The sequence below is a fragment of the Mesoplodon bidens genome, assembly GCF_964165515.1.
Source record: "Mesoplodon bidens genome assembly, chromosome: 2".
NCBI lineage: Eukaryota > Metazoa > Chordata > Mammalia > Artiodactyla > Ziphiidae > Mesoplodon > Mesoplodon bidens.
The window spans coordinates 164959383-164976413 of NC_138177.1; positions in this window are offsets into that span (position 1 = coordinate 164959383).

The following is a 17031-nucleotide window of genomic DNA, read 5'->3' on the forward strand; positions in this document are numbered from 1 at the left end:
ATATATCCTTGTAATTACTTTCCTGATTATTTCCTTAATTTTCTAGAAATGCAGTGACTGGGTGAAAAGGTAGTAAATAGCACACTCTCTTAATTAAAATGATACACTTGCCTTTGTTTCCATTTCTGCTACAGGGAATAACCAGTCATTCATTTATTCATTATCCATTCACTTAACAAGCCCCAGAGGCCTGTGCTAGTCACTAAGGAGCACTAAGATGTGAGTAAATTGTGGTTCCTGTCTTCAAAGCACTCATAATGGACTGGCAGGGACAGGCAGGACAACAGGCAGTGACAAGATGGAGTAGGAGTGACATTTGTAGTAGGCAGCTTCTGACAAGGTTCCAAATGATCCCCACCTCCTGGTATTTATGACTTTGTGTAATTCCCTACATGTGAGTGTGAGCTGGACCTAGTGAGTTGTTTCTAATGAATGGGATATGACCAAAGTGATAGGATGTCACCTCTGTGATTAGGTTACAAAGGACTGTGACTGTCACTTTGCTGCCACTCTCTCTCTTGCCCTCTCATCTGCTCGCTCTGATGAAGCCAGCTGCCATGCTTGCTTGATGGAGAGGTCTACATGGCAAGGAACTGAGGGAGGCCTCCGGCCAGCAGCTCTTGAGGAACTGAGGCCTCAGTCCAACAGCCTGTGAGGAACTGAATCCTGCCAACAATCATGTGAGCTGGGAAGCCGATCTCTTCCAGCTGAGCCTTAAGACAAACCATGCCCGGATGCCTGATCCACAGAAATGGTGAGATAATGCCTATGGTTCTAAGCCATTACATTTTAGAGAAATGTGTTACGCAACATTAGATAACTAATGCACAGGTGGAGTGGTCCATATAAGCACAGTGTGTGACAGACGACAGGTGCACACGTGAAGGTGAGGCACTGAACCACTGTGGCGGGGAAGGGCTGCATCTGGTAAGATGTCTGAGAGGAGAGCAGGCTGGCATTGCGTTTTGCAGGCTAAAAAGGCATTAGTTAGGGGAAGAAGGCATTGCCAGGCAGAGTTTGCAGAACAATCAAGCTTTGTGACCATTTCTCAGATTTGCTGCCAGCTCACTTGTCACACCATCGATTGGAAGTACATTTACTTGATTAGAGGTGAAATCAACAGAGCTTCAGGGTCCCTCACCAGCATATACCATTCAAAGCCCAGGAAGGGCCCTAGCAATTTTGTGGTAATAATTTTGCATTCTTTTTCTTACAGAAATCCCCCGACTTCAGGTCCTGCCTCAGTGGACCTGCCAAGACCCTTCCACTGTCACCCACCACTCACCCCTCCCAATCTACAACATTGACCTACCACTGTACGTATTTTATTTTGTTTGGCTTCGTCTCTTTGGAAACTGTCTCTCAGAAGCCCAGGCTTCCCCTCCTGCCTTCACTTCCTTAACCTAAACAATCTAGGTTCTATAGACTTTCCTCACAGGCCCTTTTCTCTAACTCTTTAATCATCTTTACTGCTGTTTTTGAAGTGTCTCAGAGTTTTCCCTTAGGTAGTAGTGCCCAGAACGTATGTGCTTTTCTAAGCAGCGAGTCTAGCTCCTGACCAGATGGCATCAGAGCAGGGCCACTTTGCGGCTGGCTGAGTCCTAGGAACCTCCTCTCTTTCCTGTGTTGCCCCACCCTCAACGGCAGAATGACCAAGGTTCAGAGAAGCAAAAGGAGTGACTAGGGGAAAGGTAGAAAATGCAATAGGAGAGGGGAAGCCTTGCTTCCTAAGGGGTGGGACCTCTCTTTTAGGTTGCTGATGGTAGTACTTCAAGACAGTGATGGTCTGCTAGGGGGAAGAAAACTGACATTACCCTTGCCTACTCTGTGCCAGGCACATGGGCTTTCCTGTTGTTATCTCGTGCATTCCTCACTACATCCCTACAGGTTAAGAGCCAGACTCTCCACGTTATAGCTAAGGAAATTAAGGTTCAGAGTTGAGAAGTAGTGTGCACGCCTCACAGCCAGCAACAGCAGGGTCAGGCCCAGCTGACTTGAGGCCCAGGCTCCAGACCCGCCTCGTGACCTCTCCATCCTTTATTGGTGCTCCCAGGGGCATAATCACCTACATTCAAGTTCTAGATGAAAACTGGTGGGCATTGCAGCAAAACTTTACCTGGAAATAAGTTTTATAAATGAAAACGTCAGGCAAGCTAAATTCTTGTTTCTGGAAGATCTGTCTAAATGAAGAAGACCCACCAGTGACCTGGGAACCCTCCCAGGGTTTGGATTCACTTCTAGAGAGAGAGAAAAAAAAATTGACACGAGAAGGCAGGAGATCTAGATCCCAAAGTACAAAATCGGGGTTGAAAGGCTGGACAGACTACAGTGTGGGGATAACAATGAAAGTAAGAAAATAAGAACTGTTGTTTATCAAGTGCTTACAAAGTGCCATGCACTGTGCTAGATGCTTTCTATAGGTTAGTGCATCTTATCCTCAAAACAAGCCTGCTATAAAGATAGGGTTATCATTCCTAATTTTAGGATGGGAGCCTGAAGATGAAGAAACTTACACACGGGCAGGCAGTGGTGATGCAGGGACTTGAACCTAGGTGTATCTGGCTCCAAAAGCCATGCTTATATCCTTTAGGCTTTACTAGGTCAAGGCGAATGGGAGCGGGAGAAATCTACTTTCTGTTGATGAAGTTAACACGGGGGTTAGCAGGTGCCATAACTTGGGAGTGTGTGGCACAGAGGTGGCTAGGGCTCCCCCGGACCCAGTTCTTGCGGGTAGCAGAGGTGACTCAGGAGACCCTTGAGAGCCAGGAACTGGGTGCTGTGGAAGGTGTCTGCAAAGGAGGCTCTTGGGTCCAGAGTGGGTGGAGAGAAGCAGAGTCTCTCAACATCTATTGACCGCTCTCTGGATTGGCTCAGGAACTTGAAGGGGAGGGGCTTAGGCCGCTGGGATGCTGATCTGAGGCTGGACCAGGAAGCTGGAGCTCGCTCGCCCTCCTGGTGCTATGGCCCCAGTGCTGTAGTCACACGTCTGAGTTTGGATCCTGCCCCTCCTCCTTCTAGGTCTACGACTTAGAGATTTAACAATCTTGAGCCCCAGGTTTCTGTAAAGTGCAGATAATCAGAGTATTATCAGGGTGTATATAGCCAAATAATAGATAATAAATTTGCCGTTGGGAGAATTCAGTGAGGCGACGGATATGAAGGACTAACTCAGCGCCTAGGGCCGTGGGCGCTTGGTAAACGGCAGCCATATTATCACGAGATTCCATCCTCTGCTGAGGCGGTGAAGCTTTTTCTGCTTTCAGCTTGCTTTCACTCCCATTGCCTACTTTGGTAGTAAAGTGAGACTGCATTCCAGGGAGGGAGTAAATTTAATATGTCTCTCACCTTTCACTTGTTCAAACTCTGAATTTTTAAATTGTTTTTATGGTTCACAGCTCACTTCACAATTGTAATTTGTCTCCGGCCTGGAAGATTTTAACCCTCATATAAAAGCAATAGATATTTCATGCTAGGAATTTTCTCTGTAGATGTTCTTTCTTCTGTTGGTGTTTTTTTGTTTTTGTTTGCTGTCTGTTTGTTTTTGTAAACAAAACATTGGATTGGTGTTAAAATATTTCACTGGTCAAAATCAGTGACCAATTCTGGTCTTTTTTTTTTTTTTTGGCGGTACACGGGCCTCTCACTGTTGTGGCCTCTCCCGTTGCGGAGCACAGGCTCCAGACGTGCAGGCTCAACGGCCATGGCTCACGGGCCCAGCCGCTCCGCGGCATGTGGGATCTTCCCGGACCGGGACACGAACCTGTGTCCCCTGCATCGGCAAGCGGACTCTCAACCACTGCGCCACCAGGGAAGCCCCATTTGCTTTATTTTTTAAAATTTTTTATTTATTTATTTTTGGCTGCATTGGGTCTTCGTTGCTGCGCGGGCTTTCTCTAGCTGTGGAGAGTGGGGGCTACTCTTCATTGTGGTGCGTGGGCTTCTCATTGTGGTGCCTTCTCTTGTTGCGGAGCACGGGCTCTAGGCACACTGGCTTCAGTAGTTGTGGCTCACGGGCTCTAGAGCGCAGGCTCAGTAGTTGTGGCTCGCAGGCTCAATAGTTGTGGCTCACAGGCTCTAGAGCACAGGCTCAGTAGTTGTGGTGCACAGGCTTAGTTGCTCTGTGGCATGTGGGATCTTCCTGGACCAGGGATCGAACCCGTGTGTCCTGCGTTGGCAGGCGGATTCTTAACCACTGCGTTACCAGGAAAGTCCTGCTATATTTGCTTTAATTTCTCTCTGCATTTTAAAAATGTTGTGAACTATTTGAAAGCCAAGGACATCATGGCCCTTTAGCCTTTAAATAGTGAATACTTCATGTATCTCCGGAGGATAACAACACTCGTCTACATAAATGCAATACTATTACCACACCTAAGAAGGTTAATACATATTCTATAATATCTTCTAATTGCAAGTTCATGTTCAAATTTCCTCAATTGATACAAGAATATATTTTATAGATTTTTACCAGATCAGGATTGAATTAAAGTTCACTCATTGCACTTGGTTTTAGGGTCTCTCTATTCTCTTTTATATATTTATTTTTTGGCTGCACCACGTGGCTTGTGGAATCTTAATTCCCCGACCAGGGATTTAATCTGGGCCCACGGCAGTGAAAGGGCCAAATCTTAACCACTGGACCTCCAGGGAATTCCCTCTATTTTCTTTAAATCTAGAGCAATTCCTCTACATTTTTGGATTTTTCATGTCATTGATGTTTTAATCCAGGTTATTTGTCTTTTAGAAAATATTACATTGTTTCCTTTGAATTGCTTTTTTTGTACAGTATTTTTTTATTGTGGTAAAATACGCATAACATAAAAGTTGCCATCTTAACTGTTTTTAAGTGAAGAATTCAGTGGCATTAAGTATATTGTCAAGGTTGTACACCATCACCACTATCTATTTCCAGAACTTTTTCATCATCCCAAACAGAAACCCTGTACCAATAAACAATAAGTCCCCATTCTCCCTTCCCCCAGCTCCTGGTAACCTTGGTAACCTCTATTCTACTTTCTGTCTCTATGAATTTGCCTATTCTAGGTGCCTCATCAGGTGGAATCATACAGTATTTGTCCTTTGTGTTTGACTTATTTCAGTTGACATAATGTTTTCAAAGCTCATCCGTGTTCTAGCATGTATCAGAATTTCATTCTTTGTATTGCTTTTTAAAGTTAATCTGTTAGAGTTTTATATTTAATCCTTTATAAGATAACTTTTTCACATGAAGGAAAGTATTTACATGCATTATCAAATTTAAGAGACTCTGCCTAGACTTTTATACTTGTCAAGTTAATTAGATCTAGATCAGTGAGGTCATAGGGAGTTAATTTATCACCAAACTGGAATAAAATTAACCTTCTATAACAAAAATAGTGTACAGCTTTAAATGAATAACCACTGTTTTCTACAACAACATTCTTTTTAAAAAGTAGCTTTCTAAAAAAATGTAGTTTTCTATAATAAGAATTATTAGCCTCAGGGTTACAAGTAAATACTTCCTGGAATTATTAAAACAAACATTCCAATATTATAGAAAAGCTCTTTGTCTTTTTAATTAAAAGACTTAGACAGTCTTTTTTTTTTTTTTTTTTTTTTTTTTTTTTTTGTGGTACGCGGGCCTCTCACTGTTGCGGCCTCTCCCGCTGCAGAGCACAGGCTCCGGACGCGCAGGCCCAGCGGCCATGGCTCATGGGCCCAGCCGCTCTGCCGCACGCGGGATCCTCCCGGACCGGGGCACGAACCCGTGTCCCCTGCATCGGCAGGTAGACTCTCAACCACTGCGCCACCAGGGAAGCCCAACAGTCTTTTTATAATGACATGATTTGGAAGTCATTTGGATCTGTCTTAAATTTTACGGTAACTCCTATGTAAAAATTCACTAGCCTTCTTCTTTATGTTTCTAAACAAAGGAGGATGGATAATCCGGTGTTGGCATTCTCTAAAGCACTTAGATTAATAGCTTCTCATCTTCTCAAGTTTCCTGATAAAGATCAGACCTTTATGGTTTATTATAATGTTTTTCTGTATCTCTAAACTCATGAAAGCTTCATAATGTACCTTCTATTTCTCCATTCTATTTTGATATTTAATCACTTATATAGATAGATATCTGACATAATTCTAAGCACTTTACATATATTTAATGCTCATACAACCCTATAAGGGCTTTCTTCTCCTTCTCTCCTTCCCTCTCCCCCTCCTCCTCCTTCTTCTTCCATAAGTGGTTTTTAAAATCTCCATTTTAGGGCTTCCCTGGTGGCGCAGTGGTTGGGAGTCCGCCTGCCAATGCAGGGGACACGGTTTCGTGCCCTGGTCTGAGAGGATCCCGCGTGCCTTGGAGCGGCTGGGCCCGTGGGCCATGGCCGCTGGGCCTGCGCGTCCGGAGCCTGTGCTCTGGAACGGGAGAGGCCGCAGCGGGGAGATGCCCGCGTACCGAAAAAAAAAAAAATCTCCATTTTAAAGGTGAGAAAAATGAGGCACTGAGAAAGTACTTGACCTGCCCAGTGTCACACAACGGTGGGATAGCCAGGGAGTTCTGGGAGATCAGGCACAATCTCTTTCCAGAGCCCTTGTTCTTAACCTCTATATATTCTCACTATAGTAAAAAAAAAAAAAAAAGCAAACTTTACAGATACATACAACATAGAAATTAAGTCTCTTTAATCCTACCCACAAGAAATATTCAGTGCTAACAGTTTATGTTTTAATTTTAAATCTAATTATAGAGTACAAATACACAGATAACCACATTTTTGGTGGAAGGTATAGCCATAATTAAAAGCAAATATTAATCCGTTATGTGGTTGGCAGGAAACTTCCAAGAGGCTTCAGTTTGACCCAGCTCAAGCTATCCAACTGGACAGGGCTAAGGGGTGGGGATGGCTCAGTTTAGCTGTGGGCAGCTGGCAATGATCCCCACAGCAGGTGGCCACTTGAACAGGAGGGGAACAACAAGTAGGAACAGGGGGCCAAAGTGGGTGAGATTAATATTAAATAGGGTGAAAGCAGGGGCAGAAACCAGGTATCCCAGATGAGTCCAGCCAGAAAGGATGACCCAGCACCAGTAAAGCAAGGGGCTGGGCTGTGGGTCTAGTGTTGCCCATGAAGACAGGTCACAGTTATATGGCGTCCCAAGGCTGTGCCAAGACAAAAGCTACTAGACATCTGTGTGAAAAGATACTGTCTCAAGTATGTTAATCAAAACAGAAAGGCACCCTAGTAGAAGAGTGCTGGACATGGCAGGGTTATGACCATGAGTGGGAATCAGGCAACCAGAAATGGTTAGAGTGGGGGCCATTACAGATAGTACGAGAATGGGTATACACAAGGGCCTAAGTCAGCAGTCCTCAAATGTTTTTATTTCAGGATCCCTTAACACTCCTATAAACTTTTGTTTATATGGGTTACAGCTATTAATATTTTCTCTTTTAGAAATTAAAATAGAAATTTAAAAAATAAAGAATACACCAGCACGTATTCCAGTTAGCCATCAGAGCAATGATGGCATCACAGAGTCTCTGGAAAACACCACACTTTTTGAGAGAATAAGGGTAAAAAAAAATGCTGCATTAATATTATTTTTAATTTCACTTACTGCCTGATAGTGGCTCAGAGACCTACATACTTTAAGAACAACCAGTTCAGATACTATGTAGCCTTTTATATTTGTGTAGTACTGTATAGTTTACAAAACCCTGTGAATTAGGACTAGTATTCTTATTCCCATTTCAGAGCTTTAAAGCACACTTCCATGGAGCAGGGGAGGAACTAGGCTGTCCTGTCTCTCAAGAGCTAATGCTGAGATGGTACCTTGGGTCCCTTGGCTGCTGCGATTGCACTTTCCAAGCTTCACATGATTCCCGGGACTTGCTCTCTGGTCTAACACTTGGATTTCTCTCTACCAGGGACCTGGTCAGGTTCACCCTGTGCCTGGAAAGCTGCAGAGCTGTCTCGGAGGAGCTAAAGGCAAGAACATCAGATGCTCAGATTTCCATGTGAGGGATTCTAATGTAATCATCAGATAAATATAGAGGGTCTACCTAGAAGGCAGAGATAGTAGGAACTGAGTATTTTAATTTTAATATCATACCTTCTCAGTCAGTTTTCAGCCCAGGCAACAGAAATCTTTCTAGGTGTTTAAAGCAGAAAGCAATTAATTTCAGGAAATTGAATGCTTACAAAATCATTGTAAATCATTGAAAATCTGGAGGAGAGAGAATCAGAGGTCAACTCAAGAATGACTAATTTCAAGAACATAGTCATACTTCTCTAGAATTAAGATTCAGGGGTCAGAAAGCTAGGATTGGGTAGCTCTCCTTTGGTGGCCACTGTTGCTACAGCTGCCTTCCCAACTCATGGAGCTGGAGACTGGAAATGGAAAGACTGCTGCAGGAAAACCCCATGTCTCCAGTGATGACCGTATTGGCCAGTAGAAATGGCCAAAGTGTAGGAAAATGGTCTCTTCCTCATTTCCATCTTGTAAATCTTACCCAAGTGCATCTAACTGGCAATACCTAGCTTTCATCCAGAATCCTAGCTGCAAGGGAGCCTGAGAAATGCCATCCTAAACCTTCCCACTTCTGCAATATAAGAAGGCTCGCTAGAAGGAAGTGGGAATAGATGTTTAACCCCAACTGAAGCTAGTCAACTCACTAGATTTCTGACTATGGGTTGACTGGAATGTGAGCTCCATGCAGGCAGAGGTTTTTGTCTGATTTGTCTTCTGCTGTGTCCTCAGAGCCTAAAATATTACAAAGTAGTTGCTAAATAAATGGGTAGATACACACCAAAATGAATGTTTCCTCAGGAGCTCTTTGGGTGAACATCAGAAAGATAACAATAGTGGCAAGAGGTCCAAGTTACTCTGACAATGTCTGGGGTCTACTTTGCCTTCCTTGAATCTAGATGAGCTTTATGATTGTTTTGACCAGTGGATGGAAGTGATGCTGTGTCAGTTTCCAGGCTGGCCTTAAAAGAATGGCAGCTTCCAGGGCCTGTCTCTGCCATGTAAAAAGTTCAACTACCCTGATGGACAGACCACGTGGAGAGGCTCTGAGACTACATATCTAAACCCAGCCTTTCGGGCATTCCCATCAAGTGCCAGGCATATGAATAAGGCTGTGTTGAACCTTCCAGATCAGCCTAGCTATCAGTTAGAACATTACCAACGAACTCTGATTCATTCCAGATGGAAGAAAAGAATCACCCAAATCAGGCCTGCCCAAATTCCTGACTCATAACTTGTGAGATATTATACAGTGGTTGTTTTAAACCACTGAGTTTTGTTATATAGCAATAGATAACCAGAATACACTTCAAGTGTGATATTAATGAATACAAAGCTGCCTGTGGTAAGGATGCCGAAAGTGTTCCATTTATATCTCATGTAGATTTCCGGGGTCATAATTTTAATCCTGTCTGGTGAGATGTACTAGAACACCCTAGTTTTGTTCAAGAATTATTCTCTACAGAGCAACAGATCTTGGGTATTTCCAAATGATACTGATTTGTTGGAGAAAAATATGAATAATAGTAACTGTATGGAAAAGATGTCTGTGGTTAAAGCGAAGATAACATACTCAGGAGACTGGAAATACTTTGCTCTAAAGACGGCAAAGGGGGGCTTCCCTGGTGGCACAGTGGTTAAGAATCTGCCTGCCAATGCAGGGGACACAGGTTCGAGCCCTGGCCGGGAAGATTCCCACATGCCACGGAGCAACTGAGCTGATGTACCACAACTACTGAGCCTGCGCCCTAGAGCCCACAAGCCACAACTACTGAGCCCACGTGCCACACTACTGAAGCCTGTGTGCCTAGAGCCTGTGCTCTACAACAAGAGAAGCCACGACAATGAGAAGCCCGCACACCACAAGAAAGAGTAGCCCCCGCTTACCGCAGCTAGAGAAAGCCCGTGCACAGCAATGAAGAACCAACACAGCCATAAACAAACAAACAAACAAACAAACAAATAAACAGAAAGACAGCAATGGGATTTGGTTCAAGATTGCAGAGTAGAAGGACATGCTGTCACTACCTCTTGTGAGAGTGCCAGAATTACAACTAACTGCCGAACAATCATCAACAGGAAGACACTGGAGCTCACCAAAAAAGATACGCCACATTCAAAGACAAAGGAGAAGCCACAATGAGACAGTAGGAGGGAAGCAATCTCAATAGAATCAAATCCCATAACTGCTGGGTGGGCGACCCACAACTGGAGAACACTTATACCACAGAAGTCTACCTACTGGAGTGAAGGTTCTGAGCCCCACGTCAGGCTTCCCAAACTGGGGCGCTGGCAACGGGAGGAGGAATTCCTAGAGAATCAGACTTTGAAAGCTAGCAGGATTTGACTGCAGAACTTCGACAGGACTGGGGGAAACAGAGACTCCACTCTTGGAGGGCATTCACAAAATAGTGTGCACATCAGGACCCAGAGGAAGGAGCAGTGACCCCATAGGAGACTGAACCAGACGTATCTGCTAGTGTTGGGGAGTTTCCTGCAGAGGCAGGAGGTGGCCTTGAGGACAAGGACACTGGCAGCAGAAGTTCTGGGAAGTACTTCTTGGCATGAGCCCTCCCAGGGTATGCCATTAGCCGCATGAAAGAGCACGGGTAGGATCCAGTGTTGGGTAGCCTCAGGCCAAAAAACCAACAGGGAGGGAACACAGCCACCCCCCACAACAGCAGACAAGCGGATTAAGTTTTACTGAGCTCTGCCCACCAGAGCAACAGCCAGCTCTACCCACCACCAGTCCCTCCCATCAGGAAACTTGCAGAAACCCCTTAGATAGCGTCATCCACTGGAGGGAAGACAGCAGAAACAAGAACTACAATCCTGCAGCCTGTGGAACTAAAACCACATTCACAGAAAGATAGACAAGATGAAAAGGCAGAGGGCTATGTACAAGATGAAGGAACAAGATAAAACCCCAGAAAAACAACTAAATGAAGTGGAGATAGGCTACCATCCAGAAAAAGAATTCAGAATAATGATAGTGAAGATGATCCAGGACCTCGGGAAAAGAATGGAGGCAAAGATCCAGAAGATGTAAGAAATGTTTAACAAAGACCTAGAACAATTAAAGAACAAACAAACAGAGATGAACAATACAATAATTGAAGTGAAAAATACACTGGGAGGAATCAATAACAGAATAATTGAGACAGAAGAACGGATAAGTGACCTGGAAGACAGAATGGTGGAATTCACTGCTGCAGAACAGAATAAAGAAAAATGAATGAAAAGAAATGAAGACAGCGCAAGAGACCTCTGGGACAATATTAAACGCAACAATACTTGCATTATAGGGCTCCCAGAAGGAAAAGAGAGAAAGAAAGTACCCGAGAAAATATTTGAAGAGATTATAGTCAAAAACTTCTCTAACATGGGAAAGGAAATAGCCACCCAAATCCAGGAAGCACAGAGAGTCCCAGGCAGGATAAACCCAAAGAGAAACACGCAGAGACACATAATAATCAAATGGGCAAAAATTAAACACACAAAAAAATTATTGAAAGCAATAAGGGAAAGATGACAAATAACATGCAAGGGAACTCCCACAAGGTTAACAGCTGATTTCTCAGCAGAAACTTTACAAGCCAGAAGGGGCATGCTATACTTAAAGTGATGAAAGGGAAGAACCTACAACCAAGATTACTCTACCCGGCAAGGATATCATTCAGATTTGACAGAGATCAAAAGTTTTACAGACAAGCAAAAGCTAAGAAAATTCAGCACCACCAAACCAGCTCTACAAGAAATGCTAAAGGAACTTCTCTAAGTGGGAAACACAAGAGAAGAAAAGGACCTACAAAAAACAAACCCAAAACAATTAAGAAAATGGACATAGGAACATACATATTGATAATTACCTTAACCGGGAATAGATTAAATGCTCCAACCAAAAGACACAGGCTCGCTGAATGGATACAAAAACAAGACCCATATATACGCTGTCTACAAGAGACCCACTTCAGACCTAGGGACACATACAGACTGAAAGTGAGGGGATGGAAAAAGATATTCCATGCAAATGGAAATCAAAAGAAAGCTGGAGTAGCAAGACTCATATCAGATGAAACAGACTTTAAAATAAAGAATGTTACAAGAGACAAGGAAGGACACTACATAATGATCAAGGGATCAATCCAAGAAGAAGATATAACAATTATAAATATATATGCACCCAACATAGGAGCACCTCAATACATAAGGCAACTGCTAACAGCTATAAAAGAGGAAATCAACAGTAACACAATAATAGTGGGGAACGTTAACACCTCACTTACACCAATGGACAGATCATCCAAAATGGAAATAAATAAGGAAACAGAAGCTTTAAATGACACAATAGACCAGATAGCTTTACTTGGTATTTATAGGACATTCCATCCAAAAACAGCAGATTACATTTTCTTCTCAAGTGCGCACGGAACATTCTCCAGGATAGGTCACATCTTGGGTCATAAATCAAGCCACAGTAAATTAAGGAGAATTGAAATCATATCAAGAATCTTTTCTGACCATAACACTATGAGATTAGAAATCAATTACAGGAAAAAAACGTAAAAAACACAAACACATGGAGGCTAAGTGATATGTTACTAAATAACCAAGAGATCACTGAAGATATCAAAGAGGAAATAAAAAATATCTAGGGACAAATGACAATGAAAACACGATGATCCAAAACCAATGGGTTGCAGCAAAAGCAGTTTTAAGAGGGACGTTTATAGCAATACAATCCTTCCTCAAGAAACAACAAACATCTCAAATAAACAATCTAACCTTACACCTAGAGAAAGAAGAACTAAGAAAACCCAAAGTTAGTAGAAGGAAAGAAATTATAAAGGTCAGAGCAGGAATAAATGAAATAGAAACAAAGAAAACAATTGCAAAGATCAATAAAACTAAAGCCTGGTTCTTTGAGAAGATAAACACAATTGATAAACCATTAGTCAGACTCATCAAGAAAAAGAGGGAGAGGACTCAAATCAATAAAATTGGAAATGAAAAAGGAGAAGTTACAACAGGTACTGCAGAAATCCAAAGCATTCTAAGAGACTACTACAGACAACTCTATGCCAATAAAATGGACAACCTGAAAGAAATGGACAAATTCTTAGAAACGTATAACCTTCCAAGACTGAACCAGGAAGAAATAGAAAATATGAACAGGCCAATTGCAAGTAATGAAATTGAAACTGTGATTAAAATCTTCCAACAAACTAAAGTCCAGGACCAGATGGCTTCACAGGTGAGTTTTATCAAACATTTAGAGAAGAGCTAACACTCATCCTTCTCAAACTCTTCCAAAAAACTTCAGAGGAAGGAATACTCCCAAACTCATTCTATGAGGCGACCATCACCCCGATACCAAAACCAGACAAAGATACTACAAAAAAAGAAAATTACAGACCAATATCATTCATGAATATAGATGCAAAACTCCTCAACAAAATACTAGCAAACAGAATCCAACAACACATTAAAAGGATCATACACCATGGTCAAGTGGGATTTGTCTCAGGGATGCAAGGATTCTTCAATATACACAAATCAATCAATGTCATACACCATATTAACAGATTGAAGAATAACAACCATATGATCATCTCAATAGATGCGGGAAAAGCTTTTGACAAAATTCAACACTGATTAATGATAAAAACTCTCCAGGAAGTGGGCATAGAGGGATCCTACCTCAACATAATAAAGGACAGATATGACAAACACACAGCTAACAACATTCACAATGGTGAAAAACTGAAAGCATTTCCTCTAAGATCAGGAACAAGACAAGGATGTCCACTCTCACCACTATTATTCAACATAGTTTTGGAAGTCCTAAGTACAGCAATCAGAGAAGAAAAAGAAAAAAAGGAATACAAATTGGAAAAGAAGAAGTAAACCTGTCACTGTTTGCAGATGACATGATACTATACATAGAGAATCCTAAAGATGCCACCAGAAAACTACTAGAGCTTATCAATGAATTTGTAAAGTTGCAGGATACAAAACTAATGCACAGAAATCTCTTGCATTCCTATACACTAATGACGAAACATCTGAAAGAGAAATTAAGGAAACACTCCCATTTACCACTGTAGCAAAAAGAATAAAATACCTAGGAATAAACCTACCTAGGGAGGCAAAAGACCTGTATGCAGAAAACTACAAGACACTGATGAAAGAAATTAAAGATGATACAAACAGATGGAGAAATATACCATGTTCTTGGGTTGGAAGAATCAATATTGTGAAAATGACTATACTACCCAAAGCAATCTACAGATTCAATGCAATCCCTATCAAATTACCAATGGCATTTTTTACAGAACTAGAACAAAAAATCTTAATATTTGTATGGAGACACAAAAGACCCCGAACAGCCAAAGCAGTCTTGAGGGAAAAAAACGGAGCTGGAGGAATCAGACTCCCTGACTTCAGACTATACTACAAAGCTACGGTAATCAAGACAATGTTGTACTGGCACAAAAACAGAAATATAGATCAATGGAACAGGATAGAAAGCCCAGAGATAAACCCACACACCTATGGTCAACTAATCTATGACAAAGAGGCAAGGATATACAATGGAGACAAGACAGTCTCTTCAATAAGTGGTGCTGGGAAAACTGGACAGCTACATGTAAAAGAATGAAATTAGAACACTTCCTAACACCATACACAAAAATAAACTCAAAATGGATTAGAGACCTAAATATAAGACTGGACACTATAAAACTCTTAGAGGAAAACACAGGAAGAACACTCTTTGACATAAATCACAGCAAGATCTTTTTTGATCCACCTCCTAGAGTAATGGAAATAAAAACAAAAATAAACAAATGGGACCTAATGAAACTTAAAAGCTTTTGCACAGCAAAGGAAACTACTAACAAGCTGAAAAGACAACCCTCAGAATGGGAGAAAATATTTGCAAATGAATCAACAGACAAAGGTTTTATCTCCAGAATATATAAACAGCTCATGCAGCTCAATATTAAAAAAACAAACAACCCAATCCAAAATGGGCAGAAGACTTAAATAGACATTTTTCCAAAGAAGACATACAGATGGCCAAGAAGCACATGAAAAGCTGGTCAACATCACTAATTATTAGAGAAATGCAAATCAAAACTACAATGAGGTATCACCTCATACCAGTCAGAATGGGCATCATCAGAAAATCTACAAACGACAAATGTTGGAGAGGGTGTGGAGAAAAGGGAACCCACTTGCACTATTGGTGGGAATGTAAATTGATACAGCCACTATGGAGAACAGTATGGAGGTTCCTTAAAAAAACAAAAATAGATTACCATATGACCCAGCAATCCTACTACTGGGCATATACCCAGAGAAAACCATAATTCAAAAAGACACATACAGGGCTTCCCTGGTGGCACAGTGGTTGAGAGTCTGCCTGCCGCTGCAGGGGACACAGGTTCGTGTCCCAGTCCGGGAAGATCCCACATGCCGTGGAGCGGCTAGGCCTGTGAGCCATGGCTGCTGAGCCTGCGCGTCTGGAGCCTGTACTCCGCAACAGGAGAGACCACAACAGTGAGAGGCCCACGTACCACACACACACAAAAAAAACCCCACATACACCCCAATGTTTATTGCAGCATTATTTACAATAGCCAGGTCATGGAAGCAAACTAAATGCCCATCTACAGACTAATGCATACAGAAGATGTGGTACATATATACAATGTAATATTACTCAGCCATAAAAAGGAAAGAAATTGGGTCATTTGTAGAGACGTTGATGGACCTAGAGACTGTCATACAGAGTGTAGTCAGTCAGAAAGAGAAAAACAAATATCGTATGTTAACACATATATGTGGAATCTGAAAAAATGGTACAGATGAACCAGTTTGCAGGGCAGAAATTGAGACACAGATGTAGAGAACAAACATATGGACACCAAGGGGAAAAAGTGGCGGTGGGGGAGGTGGTGGTGTGATGAATTGGGAGATTGGGATTGACATGTATACACTGATATGTATAAAATGGATGACTAATAAGAACCTGCTGTATAAAAAAATAAATAAAAGGAAATTCAAAAAAGAAAAAAAGACAGCAATGGTTACTGCACATCTTGAAAATGTGAATTTATTCCACTCCAAAGCCTTCTTACTGGTGTAAATTTCGACAAAACTGTGAAAAAAACTATGATAATGTCCATGCAGGGCCGAGTAGGCATAAAGTGACCCACATCTTTATTATATCAATGACTAGATTGCTATAGATTTCTTTTTAAAAGCTAAGTAATTATTGTGGTAAAAACATATCATAAAATTTACCACCTTTACCATTTTTAAGTGTACAGTTCAGTGTACACTTAACAGTAGTGTTAAGTATATTGACATTTTTGTGAAACAGTTCTCCTAAGTCTATTTATCTTACAGAATTGAAACTCTCTACCTATTACACAATTCCCCTTTGTTCTCTCCCTCCAGCCCCTGGTATATTTATTTTTTTTTAATGTTTATTTTTATTTATTTATTTATTTATTTTGGCTGCACTGGGTCTTAGGTGCAGCATGCGGACTCTTTAGTTCCAGCATGCGTGCAGGATCTATTTCCCCAACTAGCGATTGAACCTGGCCCCACTGCATTGGGAGCCTGGAGTCTTACCCATTGGACCACCAGGGAATTCCCCAGCCACTGGTGTGTGTGTGTGTGTGTGTGTATATATATATATATATATATATATATATATATATATATATATATATATATATATATATATATGAATTACTACTTTAAAGACCTCAGATAAGTAGAATCATACAGTATTTGTTCTTTTGTTACTAGCTTATTTTACTTAGCATAATGGTCTCAAGGTTCATCCATATTGTATCTTGTGACAGTATTTCCTTCGTTTTTAAGGCTGCATTGTATTCTAAAGTATATTAAAAAAATAAAGTATGGGGCTTCCCTGGTGGCGCAGTGGTTGGGAGTCCGCCTGCCGATGCAGGGGACACGGGTTCGTGCCCCGGTCCAGGGGGATACCA